Here is a 16,061-nt window from a genome sequence, read left to right on the forward strand (position 1 = left end):
ATCTAACCCCTCTAGTAGTATCTATTCTGTTGCAAAATTTTATATTATCTGCAGAGCGGCGCACATTTCCTTCTAGCAATTCCACCATGTCACTTATTAAGACATTAGTGAAGAGGACTGGGCCTATTGTTGATCCGGCTGCTACACTGGTCACTTCTCCTTCCCCAGCGTGGATCCCACTCATTCCCAGTCTTTCAGTCCTCTCGATCAATCAGTTCCTCACCCACATTTTTAAATTTTTCTTCAAACTCCCAGCCTGTTCATCAGGTTTTCTTTGTGGAACTGTGGTCGCCAGACTTACTGAAATCCACCTGATCTATTAAGGAACATATACAAGAAAGAGGAAGAAAATACAAAACAAGTTTGTTATTAGTGTTACATACCATTTTAACAAGATATAATATTGGTGTGTGAGTGATAGTCTTATAGTTATTATTTGTGGTTTCATTGTTAAAACGGAATTATGGATTATTTTGCTAAGTGTATTGTCCCTATACATTTATTATATCTTGTGAAAATAGTATGTAACCCTAATAAAAAAAACTTGTATTGTATTTTGTCCATCTTTCTTATATATTTTTACATTTTATCTTCTTAAAAGGAATTTCTTATTATACCTTCTATTCATTTACCTAACAGTCACCTCTTCAAGGAATCAGCCAAATCTTTTGGTAAGACAGAAACAACATATGTAGGGCCCCATTTGGACCCCAATAAAATGTGGCTTTTTAGAAAGGCTGTGCGTTTAGAGGAGAGAGGCATGGCCTGGAAGAGCTGCTGCTTTAATAGTGATGTGGCAGATGGGTCGGGGGGGGGGGGGGGGGGGGAAAGAGTGTCACATGGGGCATTGTTCCACGGGTCACCGGGGCTTTTTCTGTGGGGAGGATGGTGGCATTCACTAGTACTTTTCAGCACCTTTATTTTATTTATTTATTTGTGTGTTTTATATACCGGCATTCCAGAATAAGATCACAACGGTTTACAAAATCAGCATTCACAATTACATTGTGTCAGCCTTCGTAATTTAGGTCAACATCAAGGCAGTCATATATTCTTGTTCATATTCATACATATTCTTGGTTGCCTTGACAAATAGATTTATAGACTTCATATTCGTATATTTTCAAAGTCGGCATTACAGTAAATGCGGATTCCAATTCTACTACCTATACACTTTACATCATTTATTGCTCACTTTGCTACCATTGTCTCTTGTGTAGACACTGATGTTTTCAGTATATTGGTATTTTATGTTAAATCGTAAGCTTTTCTAAAGAACCATGTTTTCAGTTCACGATTAAAATTCTTTCTATCTGTCATCTGGGATAATGACTCTGGAAGGGAGCTCCACAACTTGGGACCTGCTATGGAAAACATTTGGTCCCTTATTTGTGTTAGATGTGTGTTCCATTTGTAAGGCACCATTAGAAGCCTTTTGTTTTGTGATCTCAGGGTTCTCTGTGGGTGAGTAGTGTTGAAGTGTCACTCCTAATAAGCATGGGTCAGTATTGTTGACGATTTTGAAAATTAGGGTTAATACTTTATAATGAATTCTGGATTGTACAGGAAGCCAGTTCAGTGACATCAGCGAGAAGGTGAAAAGGTCAAATTTCCTTGTCCCTAGTAATAGTCTAGCAGAGGCATTTTGAAGTAATTGTAGTGGTTTTAATAAGTTTGAAGATAGGCCTAGTAATAGGGAGTTGCAGTAGTTATTGATAGTAGAGGTTTCAGCCGGTGTAGTATTCTCAACTTGGTGTATATTGTTTTTAATTTGTTTATATGCTTTTTCATAGAGAAATTCTTATCAATTTGTATTCCTAGGTCCCGTACTTGATCAAAGGGAGCGATATTAATAACTCCTAGGTCTGGTGTTGATGGTTTGATTATTGTTGAATCTTTCCTTAACCACACAATTTCAGGATTTTTTTGGATTTAGAGTTAGTTTCAGTTGTGATAGTTTTTGTTGTATTTCCTTCATGTATGTTGATAGAGATGCAGTTTTTTCAAATGTTTTGTCGAAAGGGATATAGAATTGAATGTCATCTGCATATAGGAAGAATTTGATTCCTAGGTTTGCCAGAAATGCGTATATTGATAGCAAGTAGATATTGAATAGAGTGGCCGAGAGAGACCTTGAGGGACACCTGTATCGATGGGGAAGGTGTCAGATTATTTGACTGTCCAGTTTCACTTGAAATGTCCTATCTTTTAGGAAGGAGGAGAACCAATTGTTAATATTTCCATCTATTTCCAGTTTCTCTCAATTGGTGGCATAGCAGGGTGTGGTCCTACTGTGTCGAATGCTGCTGTAAGATCAATTAGTATGAGGATATATGATTCATTGTTGTCAAATACCTATAATACAGGTCGGATAAGGAAATGAGTAGAGTTTCAGTTGAGTGATTTTTTCTGATCGAATTGGGTCAGGTATAGTATATTATTGTCTTCTAGGTGATTCTCTAATTGTATAAACACTGCTTTTTTCTAGCACTTTAGCGATGAGCGGCAGGTTGGATATTGGTCGGTAATTGTCCCAATCATCTCTTCTGCTGCTGTTCCTTTCGTTTTTTTAGTATTGGTTTGATTACAGCTTGTTTGATTTATCGGGGACCCATCCTTCTGCTAGCAAATTATTGATTATGGTTGCGAATATCGGAGTTATTTCACTGTTTACTGTTTTCAGGACACTTGCAGGGAAAGCGTCCAATGGGTGGGTAGCAGGCTTCAATTTAGTGATGATTTGGTTTATTTCAAATTTTGTTACTGGGTCAAATGAGTTCCATTTCACTTGACTGGATTTTTCTTCAGGTTGTATTGTTGTTTACCTTGGGGAGAATTGCAATTTTAGATTGTTAATTTTGTCTAGCAGTGATTTGACATATTCATTGCATGAGTTCTTTGAAAACTCATAGTTATTAGCTACGGAGGAGGATGGATCCTTGATTAGGTTTGTAACTGTTTCAAAGAGCAATTTGGAATTAAATATTACTCCATGAATTTGTTTTATGTAGTATTCTTTTTTTGCTTTATTGATTTGTTCACGGTATTTTGTTAATAGGGATTTGTATTTTTCTAGTGAAACTGTAGATTGGCATTTCCGCCATTGTTTTTCAGATTTTCTCAGGGTTTATTATGTCTTAGCTCTTCGTTGTACCAAGGTTTCTTTTGTTTAGTTATGTTGCCTTCATTTTGGAACGTTTTTTTCTGGATTGGGCATAGGGTATCCACTATTTCATTAATGATTTTATCCCAGGATGAGGAAGCATTATTGTGATTGAATTCATTTATTTTATTTGTAATTGTTTCTTCAAGTATTTCCAGATCCATCTTTTTTCTGTATGTGAAGGATTGACTATTATTTGTGTTTTTTGTGGTGAAGAGAGTTACTTCTGCTTTTATTAGATGGTGATCAGTCCAGGGTAATATCTTGTGAGAAGAACTAATTATGCAGTTATTGTGATTGGTGAAAATTAAGACAAGAATGTGTCCTGCTTTATGAGTGGTTTTAGTAATAAATTGGGTCCAGCCCATGGCTTCCATAGTATCTAGAAAGATTTCACATGCTGTTGATTTCAGTATGCAGTCTACATGTAGATTAAAGTCTCCTACAATTTGAGTGGATTCAGGAGCAGGAACTGTTTTAGTGAAGATTTTGATTAGGGGTGAGCAGTCTTTCTGGAATGTTCCAAGTGGGCAATAGATCAGTCTGATATTTAGATGTGATGATTTTAGTATAGCAACCTCATACGGAGGGTTTCTCTCGACCTTGTAGGGTTTACGTTTGAGTTCTTTTTTACAGACTATAATAGACACACCCACCACCACCACCTTTTCATTTTATTCTGGGGAAGTGAAAGATATCATAGTTGGGGTGATCGATTTGGTTTAGAAGGACATTATCACTGTCTTTCAGCCATGTTTCAGTGATGCAGAGGATAGAGAGATTTTGTTCCTCTAGTAGATCATTATTAGTGAATTTTTTTTATACTGATTGTGCATTTAGTAATAGGAAGGAGAAGTTGCTGAGGCGTAGTTATTTAGCTTGGGATAGATCAGGGTTTCACTCTCTCTTTGCTTGTGTTTTGAAGTTCTCTGGTGCATTCCATGTTTTTCACATCCTGTGATGATTTCAATGAAGTGGACCGGCTCCATTGTATGATATGTGTGATTAGAGCCGAGATAAAAATTTATTTCAGGTACAAGCTAGCCAGGTAGTAAAGCCAGCCAGGTAGGAAGACTGGTTAGGTAGTGAAGACACCTAGGTAGTCAAGCTAGACAGGAATTATAGCTAGCTAGGGAGGGTAGTCAGCTAGTTAGTGAACTTATGAAGTTAGTTATATAGTAGGAGCACTGAGAGGAGAGGATCACCTTGCTGGTGGCTGAAAGGAATCAGTAAGTTTTTGCTTGGGACACTGTCTTTTAAAAAAAGTACTGGGGTGAAGTTAACTATTTGGGAATATTATTTAGAGTGTTTGTGCTTTTAATAGTCAGTAAGGCAGCGAATAAACAGAAGTTAGACTGTTTGTATTTTTAAATAGTCAGTCAGTAAGGCAGATAGTAAGCAGTAGTTAGTGTTTTTATTTGTAATAGTCTGTAAGGCAGATAGTAAGCAGAAGTTAGAGTGTTTGTATATTAAAAACAAAACAAAAAAAAAGTAGCCAGAAGCTAGAAATAAGCTAGGAGCAGTTTATACCTAAGTAAAAAGGTTGAAAAGTTCAGTTCAGTTACTCGCCTTGGAAAGGTGTTAAGGTAGTGTGATTTGGTTTGATTAGGTACCAATATTTGTTAATCAAGAGAGCAGTGAGTCACTCTGACTGACTAACTGAAGTTAGTCTGTTTGCTTTTTCCCAATCCTCCCACTCCACACCCACCCACCCCTAGCTCATCCTTTAAAAAACAAAAAAAAAAAAAAAAACCCCCACCTTATTGAGAGCTTGATCATTTCCCTGTAGACCACTACTAGACATATAGTGAATTCACAAATACATTTAAAGGACATTAATTAGACACATTCCTGCTCCCATAGCAACCTAAAACTTAAGTAGGAACTGAACAAATTTGAGATGAAGGCAGCAGTCCAGCAGCAAGAGGGGGGCTTCCCAGTCTTTTCCATCGAGTGTCACATGTATGATTTTTTACCCACCGGAGAGAAATTGTACATGCGCATGCGATGCAAAGAGCTCCTGGCTCTTAGAGAATGAGTCTGATCTCTGGAGGCTAGAGTGGCAGACCTAGAGGAACTGAAGCAGACAGAGAGGTCTATAGATGAGACCTTCAGGGACATAGTAGCCAAGTCCCAACTTCAAACTGACAGCCCTGGTGCTGCCTTGGAGGAAGAAGGTCTCATGATCGGAGAGCATCAACCAGGTGCAGCAGGAAAGGATCCTGTAGCAAGGACCTGCTCTCCAGGTGTGCATTGTCCTTTCGCACCGAGGATTCTCCCAAAGGCCTATGCCCCAGAAGGGAAGGGTTAGGTCGGCCATCATAGTTGGTGATTCAATTATTAGGAATGTAGACAGCTGGGTGGCTGGTGGGCGTGAGGATCGCCTGGTAACATGCCTACCTGGCGGACCTCACGCTTCACCTAGATAGATTTTAGACAGTGCTGAGGGAGCCGGCTGTCGTGGTACATGTGGCACCAACGACATAGGAAATGTGGGAGGGAAGTTCTGGAAGCCAAATTTAGGCTCTTAAATGAAAGCTGGAATCCAGAACCTCCAGGGTAGCATTCTCTGAAATGCTCCCTGTTCCACGCGCAGGTCACCAGAGGCAGGCAGAGCTCCGGAGTCTCAATGCGTGGATGAGGCGATGGTACAAGGAAGAGGGATTCAGTTTTTGTAAGGAAATGGGGAACCTTTTGGGGAAGGGGGAATCTCTTCCGAAGGGATGGGCTCCACCTTAACCAGGGTGGAACCAGAATGCTGGCGCTAACCTTTAAAAGGAGATAGAGCAGCTTTTAAACTAGAACAATGGGATAGCCGACAGTCGCTCACAGCGCATGGTTCGGAGAGAGGATATTCAAAGGATACTAATGATGCATTAGAATTAGGGAATCCCGACAGTGAGGTTCCAATAATAAGAAAAGTAGTCCAAGTGCCTATAACTAAAAACTCACCTGAGCTAAAAAATTCTAACTTATCCCTATCAAAAAAGCAGAATGAAAATTCAAACAAAAAAGAAACTTTGAAATGTTTGTATACTAATGCCAGAAGTATAAGAAGTAAAATGGGAGAATTAGAATGTATAGCAGTGAATGATGACATAGACTTAATTGGCATCTCAGAGACATGGTGGCAGGAGGACAACCAATGGGACAGTGCTATACCGGGGTACAAATTATATCGCAATGGCAGAGAGGAGCACCCGGGAGGGGGTGTGGTGCTTTATGTCCGGGATGGCATAGAGTCCAACAGGATAAACATCCTGCATGAGACTAAATGCACAATTGAATCTTTATGGGTAGAAATCCCTTGTGTATCGGGGAAGATTATAGTGATAGGAGTATATTACCGTCCACCTGGTCAAGATGGTGAGATGGACAATGAAATGCTAAGAGAAATTAGGGAAGCTAACCAAATTGGTAGTGCGGTAATAATGGGAGATTTCAATTACCCCAATATTGATTGGGTAAATGCCTCTTCGATACATGCTAGAGATAAAGTTCCTGGATGGAATAAATGACATTTTATGAGCAACTAGCGGTACCCGGCCATGCGTTGCAGAGTCAGGTTCTTTACCCCCCTCCCCCTTGCTCATTTACCTCAGTCACTCATCCTCCTCCCCCTTGGTCACTCCCCCCCCCTTCCCCCCCCCCCACTCCAACTCTCTCCCCTCACACCTCTCCCCTCATTCTCCCTCCCTGACACTCACCTCCCCCCTCATTCTCCCTCCCCTCACTGTCACCTCCCCCGCTACTGCCTACCCTTCAGATCAGAAAACCTTTGTCTTTCTATTTCTGTGGGAACCCCCCCCACCCCAAAAAAACCCAACCCCAATCCCAACCCTTTAAATCAAATAATAACCCCCCACCCTCCTGCCCCCTCCCAAGACCTGGGAAATTAAAATTGTTGGTGCTACATGTGGTCTGTCCCTGGGCATCTGTGCGCGTTATGTAGCCAAATAGGGGAGTGCCTAACCAAATTTGCACTTCCAAATTTGTTTTGTGGTCTGGGGAGGGCTATTTTGGTGCGTTCCCGAGATCGTGCAAGTTTAGTGTATGTATTTGTGTGTGAACCTCCCCCTTCCCCCAAAAAACAACCCTATGAGAAAAGTTCTCTTAAACTAACCACCCCACACTCTCCAGCCCCCCCTCCCCCAGCCCTGCGAAAAACAGTAGCCCACCCCCTGCCCCCCCAGAGTTGCTGAATGAATGAAACCTGCCCCCCCTCATGACCCCTCCCCAAGATGTTCGCAATAAATTGATTACCACCCCCCACCCTCCAGACCCCCCCGAGACCTGATAAAAATGTCAGTCGGTGGAGCGGGCATTCAGGAGCGGTCCGGGAGCGATGTATTTGCGTTGGTCCGTCGGCTGCGAGCACTGAAACGGGTTCCGACGACCCTTTGCCCTTACTATGTCAGTGGGGTGGAGCAATGGCAGCGGTAGGTCCTCTGACATAGTAAGGGCAAAGGTCCGCCGGCTGCCAGTCCTGAAAATGGCGCCGAGGGGCCCTCACCCTTACTATGTCACATGGGCTACTGCCGCCATTGGTGTCCCCGAGTGGCATAGTAAGGGAAAGGGCCATCGGCACCATGTTGATTGCTGGCAGCCGATGGCCGTAGTGCAGGAGATGTGTCCCGGATCGGTCCTGGCCCCTCGCTGGAGCCTCCCGGACTTCTGTCAGGTTTTGTGTGTGTTAGGAGGGCCTGGGAAGTAAATAAATTTGGCATGTGTGTGGGGGGTGTGAGGAGGGTGGTTTTGTGTGTGTTGGGAGGCTGTGGGAAGTAAATCAATTTGGCATGTGTGTGGGGGGTGTGAGGAGGGTGGTGGGTGTATTTTATCTGTAAAGGAAATAGTTATCTTCCGGCGAAAAAAGTGTGCGAGTGTGTTAAAATGGAAGTGAAACGTGGACCTGGACTGGCGAAATAATTAGTGTAGCGTGTGTTAGCGCCATCTGTTACACCTTACACTTACGTCCAGCAGATGTCGCTGTTGTCTGGAAAAAAATTTTAAACCTATTTTACCTGTCACAGGAGTGACATATCTGTAATGTAAGTACAGAAGAACCTTCCTGTATGCGAAATGAAGTTGTGTCCAAATTTGTAAGCAATCGGTTCAGTGGTTTCTGAGATTAGCGATTTTGTCCAAACTATTTAACATTTTTATTTATATAGACTGGTTCAGGAACCGACAAGATAGGGAGCAATTTTAGATCTAATTCTCAATGGAGCATAGGATTTGGTGAGAGAGGTAACGGTGGTGGGGCCGCTTGAGGGGGACAGTAAGCAAATCCATGGCTCTCGTGCTAAACTTTCAAAAGGGAAACTTTGATAAAATGAGAAAATTAGTTAGAAAAAAACTGAAAGGAACAGCTACAAAGGTAAAAAGTGTGCAAGAGGCCTGGTCATTGTTAAAAAACACCATCCTAGAAGCACAGTCCAGATGTATTCCACACATTAAGAAAGGTGGTAAGAAGGCAAACGATCACCGGCATGGTTAAAAGGGGAGGTGAAAGAAGCTATTTTAGCCAAAAGATCTCATTCAAAAATTGGAAGAAAGATCCAACAGAAGAAAATAGGATAATGCATAAGTGTTGGCAAGTTAAATGTAAGACACTGATAAGACAGGCTAAGGGAGAATTTGAAAAGAAGTTGGCCGTAGAGGCAAGAACTCACAATAAAAACCTTTTTAAATATATCCGAAGCAGAAAGCCTATGAGGGAGTCAATTGGACCGTTAGATGATCGAGGGGTTAAAGAGGCACTTAGAGAAGATAAGGACATCGTGGAAAGATTAAATGATTTCTTTGCTTTGGGGTTTACTGAAGAGTATGTTGGGGAGGTACCCGTACCGCAGAAGGTTTTCATGGGTAATGATTCAGATGGACTGAACCAAAACAGGGTGAACCTAGAAGATGTGGTAGGCCTGACTGTCAAACTGAAGAGTAGTAAATCACCTGGACCGGATGGTATACACCCCAGGGTTCTGAAGGAACTCAAAAAGGAAATTTCAGACCTATTAGTAAAAATTTGTAATTTATCATTAAAATCATCCATTGTACCTTAAGACTGGAGGATAGCTAATGTAACCCCAATATTTAAAAAGGGCTCCAGGGGTGATCCGGGAAACTACAGACTGGTTAGCCTGACTTCAGTGCCAGGAAAAATAGTGGAAAGTATTCTAAATATCAAAATCACAGAACTTATGGTTTAATGGAACAAAGTCAGCATGGCTTTACCCAGGGCAAGTCTTGCCTCTCAAATCTGCTTCACTTTTTTGAAGGCATTAATAAACATGTGGATAAAGGTGAACCAGTAGATGTAGTATATTTGGATTTTCAGAAGGCGTTTGACAAAGTTCCTCATGAGAGGCTTCTAGGAAAAGTAAAAAGTCATGGGATAGGTGGCGATGTCCTTTCGTGGATTGCAAACTGGCTAAAAGATAGGAAACAGAGAGTAGGATTAAATGGACAATTTTCTCAGTGGAAGGAGTGGGCAGTGGAGTGCCTCGGGGATCTGTACTGGGACCCTTACTTTTCAATCAATCTAGATAAATGAGGCTTGACCGACGTGGCGCAAATGCGCAGTAGAGAGCAGCTCTACTGTGCATGTGTGGCACAGAGCTCTGAGCAATGGCTAACGTTACGCCCCAAAGCAAAGAGATCGGAACAGGGTGTCACCGAGGGGAGGAGGAAAGGACAGACGAGCCCTCGCTCCAAGAAACAGCTCCTCCGTCATGTTAACAACCTGAGACCATCCCTCCGCCACCGGGGAAGAAGGGGGGGGAGTAGGGACGGTGACAGAGGGACGGGCTCAGGCTGTTAACATGCTGCAGTTTTGTCAGCAAATGCCTCCTCCTTTAGCTTTCCTGGCTGGCACTGAGGACGAGGAAAGGGCAGAAGAGTTGCCGAACCGTCCGTCTGCCGCCGGGGAAGGGAGTTGGCAAGGCTGGAGCGGAGCTAAATCTCGCCTGTTTTAACAGGCACGCAAAGGGACAACAGCCGGCCCTGTAAAAGAGAAAAAGAGGGAGTGGAGGAGGGCTGAGGGAGAGGGAAGGGATTGTGGATGAGGTGAGAGGGGAAGGAAAAGGGAAGAGGATATGACTAAGTGGGAAGGGTAAGAAGTTGTGCAGAAGACAGGAGAAGAGAGCAGCTCTGACCGACGGATTCTCGCCCGTTTGAACGGGCCTAACAGCTTGTATATTTATAAATGATCTGGAAAGAAATACGAAGAGTGAGGTGATCAAATTTGCAGATGACACAAAATTGTTCAGAGTAGTTAAATCACAAGCAGATTGTGATAAATTGCAGGAAGACCTTGTGAGACCGGAAAATTAGGCATCGAAATTGCAGATGAAATTTAATGTGGATAAGTGCAAGGTGATGCATATAGGGAAAAATAACCCATGCTATAATTACACAATGTTGGGTTCCATATTAGGTGCTACCACGCAAGAAAGAGATCTAGGCGTCATAGTGGATAACACATTGAAATTGTTGGTTCAGTGTGCTGCAGCAGTCAAAAAAGCAAACAGAATGTTGGGAATTATTAGAAAGGGAATGGTGAATAAAACGGAAAATGTCATAATGCCTCTGTATCGCTCCAAGGTGAGACCGCACCTTGAATACTGTGTACAATTCTGGTCGCTGCATCTCAAAAAAGATATAATTGCGATGGAGAAGGTACAGAGAAGGACGACCAAAATGATAAGGGGAATGGAACAGCTCTCCTATGAGGAAAGACTAAAGAGGTTAGGACTTTTCAGCTTGGAGAAGAGACGGCTGAGGGGGTTATGATAGAGGTGTTTAAAATCATGAGAGGTCTAGAACAGGTAGATGTGAATCGGTTATTTACTCTTTCGGATAATAGAAAGACTAAGGGGCACTCCATGAAGTTAGCATGTGGCACATTTAAAACTAATCAGAGAAAGTTCTTTTTCACTCAACGCACAATTAAACTCTGGAATTTGTTGTCAGAGGATGTGGTTAGTGCAGTTAGTGTAGCTGTGTTTAAAAAAGGATTGGATAAGTTCTTGGAGGAGATGTCCATTACCTGCTATTAAGTTCACTTAGAGAATAGCCACTGCCATTAGCAATGGTAACATGGAATAGACTTAGCTCTTGGGTACTTGCCAGGTTCTTATGGCCTGGATTGGCCACTGTTGGAAACAGGATGTTGGGCTTGATGGACCCTTGGTCTGACCCAGTATGGCATGTTCTGATGTTGTTAGGCTAGTCATGTAGTAGAGGCAGCTAGGAGCTAGTGCGATAAGCCCTTTGGACTTGCACTTCAGGCACGCACGAAGGGGTGCACAAAGGTGCAAGCACCACCGGTTGGCTGCCGGGCTCTTGCTTCGTCAGCAGCAGTGGTGGGCGGGCCGAGGGGGCAGTCTGGGGGGTGGGTGTTGGCCTGCTGGCGCCGGTGTCATCTTCCCTCCCTCACCTGCAGGGGGAGGGGCCGCCTCTACCCATTGCTTCCGCCGCCTTACCACGCTACTGGGACCGGGGCTCAGTTGCAGGAGCTCTGGCCACTTTCTGATGGCAGCTCCAGAAAGAGGGGGGCTGCCATCGCCACAGCAGGGAATGTGCTAGGCCCTTCATATGACCCTTTGGAAATAGCACATGCAAAAACTACACAAACAAAACCCAATGAGATTTCATTTGTTTTTGTGTCATCTTGTTTTAAAAACAACATTTCATTGGTATTTCTTATGTCACTTGAAACAACAGCACATTCTTATAGTCTTTTCTTGTAGCCTCTTCATAGTAATGTGGGGAGATAATTTGATATAGGTGTTAAAGAAGGTAGGTCGTAGATTGCATCCCTGCCAGACCATCTAGTTTCACATTCGTTTCTCACTTTCAGGATTTACATTAAGCAGAATCTGTAAACGAAACTGCAGAATATCCCTGTCTCGGCTTAGAGGTTAAGCAGCAAGAAAATGAATACAGGATGAAACAGTACTTTCTGAGACATCTTTTTACTATTCAGGAGTGCTGAAATCCAGAAAAATGTAGTGCACAATAATGCTGCAAGCGACAGCCTTGACAGTAATGACGACAGATGTCTCTTCCAAAATCAGAGCCCCCATCAACTTATACCATCCTTCTTAATAAAAGAAGTACACGCTGGTCCCTCTGTAAGCACATATTACCCTGGATCTAGAATAACTGAGCTGTAACTTTCTTCCTTCGCTGATCCTGCATGAAATGCCATTTACATTACATTTCCCTGCCTCCTGTCAGAGCAAGTAAGAAAGAAAATGACTCTCGTTCAACCTCTACTAAAAGAGATCTCCAGTAGAGAGAGGGGAGAGTGTTTTCTTATTCATATCTTTGAGAGCTACTTACAGCTGGTGTCTGACTTTGCTGCACTCCGGATTTCTTCAAGTGTAAGCTGCGCTTCCTCTACCCTTCTGCAACTAAAGGAGTTGTATCCTGGAAGGGGGTGGAGCAAGGAGGGCAGGGGAGCGTCAAAAGAGGGAGGGGGTGGCACAGACAGGGTGACCGACCCCAGGGCTGGAAGTGGAAGCAGGCATTATGTTATAGAGTTAGTCAAGTATTATGGGGGTTAAGTTTCAAAAAGCACGGTTGGGCTTTATCCTCCTTACTTTGGGACTTAACGTGAGTTCAGCTGCCTGACTAAACATGTTCCCCCTCTCTCCCCTCCCCCGCTCACAAACATTTCACTTCAAGCAGACTTTTTGCTGCATTAAAAAATAGCCTTTCCCAGGGGGGCGCATTTATGATGGGCTGAAAACTGTGAGGCAAAACATCAGTGACGGTCACCGCGTACAAGTCTCCTGCCCTGCTGCATATACGGGCCTATACAGTGAAGAGTGCACTGTTAACCCGCATTTGGATAAGTGTTTTCAATGCGCAAGCTTTACCCCTTATTAAGGGGTAGTAGGGCGTCGAAACCGCACGGCCAACACCCCGAAATTAATAGCGCCCGCAACATGCAAATGCATGTTGATGGGCCTATTAGTTATTCCCGCGCGATTCAGTAAGTAAAATGTGCAGCCAAGCCGCACTTTTACTTTCAGAAATTAGTGCCTACCCAAAGGCAGGCGTTAATTTCTGCCGGCACCGGGAAAGTGTACAGAAAAGCAGTAAAAACTGCTTTTCTGTACACCCTCCGACTTAATATCATGGTGATATGAAGTCGGAGGTCCCAAAAGTAAAAAATAATTAAAAATTAAAAAAAAAATTTTAAATCGGCTTGCGGGTTAAAAACCGGACGCTCAGTTTTGCCGGTGTCCGGTTTCTGAACCCGTGGCTGTCAGCGGGTTTGAGAACAGGCGCCGGCAAAATTGAGCATCGGCTGTCAAACTCGCTGACAGCCACCGCTCCTGTCAAAAAAGAGGAGCTAGGGACGCGCTAGCGTCCTAGCGCCTTCTTTACCGTGACCCTCATTTGAATTCTAAATTGCACGCACAGGAGAGCGGGCACTCCCGCGATTTTTACTGTATCGGCCCGTATGTCAGATAAAGTCGGAACAGTAATTTTTCCAACCAGACCTTGTGCCTATAGCTTTATCTGGACAGTGCTGAATATGCAGGCTCACCAGGTAAAGTTAAGCCCTGCCCCATAATATCTCCATTAATGCCATTTTGTGCACACAGTTTTTGTAAAAAAAAAAAAAAATGCCTAAAAAATGTAGGCAGTTGGCAGGGGATAGTATTCAAAGTTTGTGTTTTATATTATGTAGCTCAAAGTTACGTACGGTAAAGGCTAGATTTTAAAAGGCTCATGCGCATAAATCCTGGGGTTTATGCGCGTGGCTGGGCCTTGCGCGTGCCGGGCAAATTTTCAAAGGAGCCCAGATCTCTTCGAAGGGATGGGCCGGGGTGGGGAGGGGCTGGCCAGGACAGCGCCCTTTATCACTGTCTCGAAGAAAAAGACAAAGAAAAAAAAAAAAGGTAGGATTTAGGGGGTGGGGAGGAGAGGGGAAGAGGGAGGGAATTTAGGTTAGGGGAGGTAGGGAAGTTCCCTCCCAGTCCGCTCCCATCTCTCACATGCATACTACACACACGCCCTTCTATCTCTCACACACACATATGCTAACACACACCCACACGCGCTTTCCTCTCTTTCACACAAATACACTACCACACTCACATGCTTCCCACTCTCACACACACGCACAAGTGTGCATCCATCTCTCACACACACATACACTAACACACCCACGTGTCCCTTTCTCTCACACACATACACTAACACACACATGCTTCCCTCTCTCTCTCACAGATACACTAATACACACACGTGCTTCCCTTTCTCTCATACACATACACTAACTCATCTCACACACGCACATTAACTCACACACATGCTTCTCTCTCTCACACACATGCTTCTCTCTCTCATACACATTCACTAACTCACACACATGCTTCTCTCTCTCATACACATTCACTAACTCACACACATACTTCTCTCTCACATACACTAACACACACATACAAGTGTTTCCCTCTCTCACATACATACGCTAACAAAAACACACACCTTCCTTCTATCTCACACATCTACACAGACATTTATTTCCCTTTCTCACACACATACTTTAAATAACATACATACACAGACTCCCTTTCTCTCACTCATACATGCTCTAGCCTCTCACTTATGCTGGGCTTCTCACATTTGCTGACTGCTGGCTGAATAGATTTCTTCTCCCTATCCAGGTTCAAATCCTTCAGTTCACTCTCTTATTCCTCACTCTTACTTCCCCATCTCAGATACAACACCCCTTCCCACCCAGTTTGCTCTCTTCTCCCTCCAGAAGCTTGAAACTCTTCCATTCCCCCAGCTCATCTCCTTGATCCTCCCCCTCAGGGTGGTGTCAAGCCCGAGTGGGGATGAAAGAGAGAGAGAGAACTAGTCTTCCATCCCCACTGAGGCTTGACACTGCTCCCTCCGTCCTGACCTGCACAGGGAAAGAAAATAGCAAGTAGCAGCTGTCTTTCTGCTATTAACCTGCACAACGGAGCTTCCGGCTCCGTACACGCCAATCCTCTCTCGTCCTCTGAAAGCGACTGTTGCCTCCTCCTTCCTCTGCTTCCGGTCCCGTGCAGGTCAACATTCTTCTAACCCAAGTCTCCTTCTGCCTCCCACTCTCTACTCTTCCAGCCAAAACTCGCCCCCGGCCCCCCTCCTCTGGCTCGCCGCTGCTCACGGATCACGTGATCCTGCTCATTGCCCGCCCCTACCGCTTTCAGCCTTCCTATTGGCTTTGCGGCCGCGCCAAACCAGGAAGCAAAAAATGCCTGTAGAGCCGTGTTCACTCTGCTTGCTGGGGAGGCTTTAAATTGTTTGCTACTGCTGCCCAGACTCGGGGAATAGGCCCGTGTGTTCGGTCCTAATGATGCCTTTGGTTCCAATGGAGATTTTCAGAGCGTGGTGTTTGGTGAATTTCTAGGTTTGCCAAGTAAAGGATTTTTGAATAGGTTCTAAGGAGTTTGGAGACTGATGAATTGTTGAGAAGTGAGGAGTATTGTTATTTGAATCATTTTGACCAGCTTCTCATAGAAGGGCGATATTCCTTACCCCTTACACCACCACCAACCCCACCCCCGTATCGAGAAGGACTGGGTTCCTGTTTTGTTTTTTTCACTTCTGTGCTCAGTTAACAATAAGGGGAAAATAATTGGATTTTTTTGTAAAGAAGTTGTGGAATCATTTATTTTATCATCCATTTTGAAACAAGGGTTTTTTTTTTTTTTTTTTTTTTCATTCCATCCTTGGCTTATGCTGGCTGAAAGTTATTCCACCAAGAGGGGTCTTGGACACTGGTTTAGCTCCAGCAAAAAGAATGATCAGAGGTTATACTATGGATAAAAAAAAAACACCCACTGCCTTTGTTATCATGATTTTATTTTGCTGTACATGAGTTTTG

General features: G+C 43.6%; 1 protein-coding gene across 2 annotated transcripts in view; it reads right to left on the bottom strand.

Moving 5' to 3' along the window:
• Nucleotides 1–15,278, bottom strand: part of RNASEL (ribonuclease L) — a 59,133-nt gene extending 43,855 nt beyond the window's left edge. The window contains exon 1 of one of the 2 annotated variants that reach the window (XM_029618587.1): nt 15,143–15,278. The gene's annotated coding sequence lies outside the window, so the exon portion shown is untranslated. Of the gene's footprint in view, nt 1–12,508; nt 13,088–15,142 lie in introns of those variants that run through there. The other variant, XM_029618588.1, reaches the window with a different exon arrangement.
• Between the last annotated feature and the right edge of the window lie 783 nt (nt 15,279–16,061).

This window comes from Rhinatrema bivittatum, chromosome 10 (genome assembly GCF_901001135.1).
Source record: "Rhinatrema bivittatum chromosome 10, aRhiBiv1.1, whole genome shotgun sequence".
Taxonomy (NCBI): Eukaryota; Metazoa; Chordata; class Amphibia; order Gymnophiona; family Rhinatrematidae; genus Rhinatrema; species Rhinatrema bivittatum.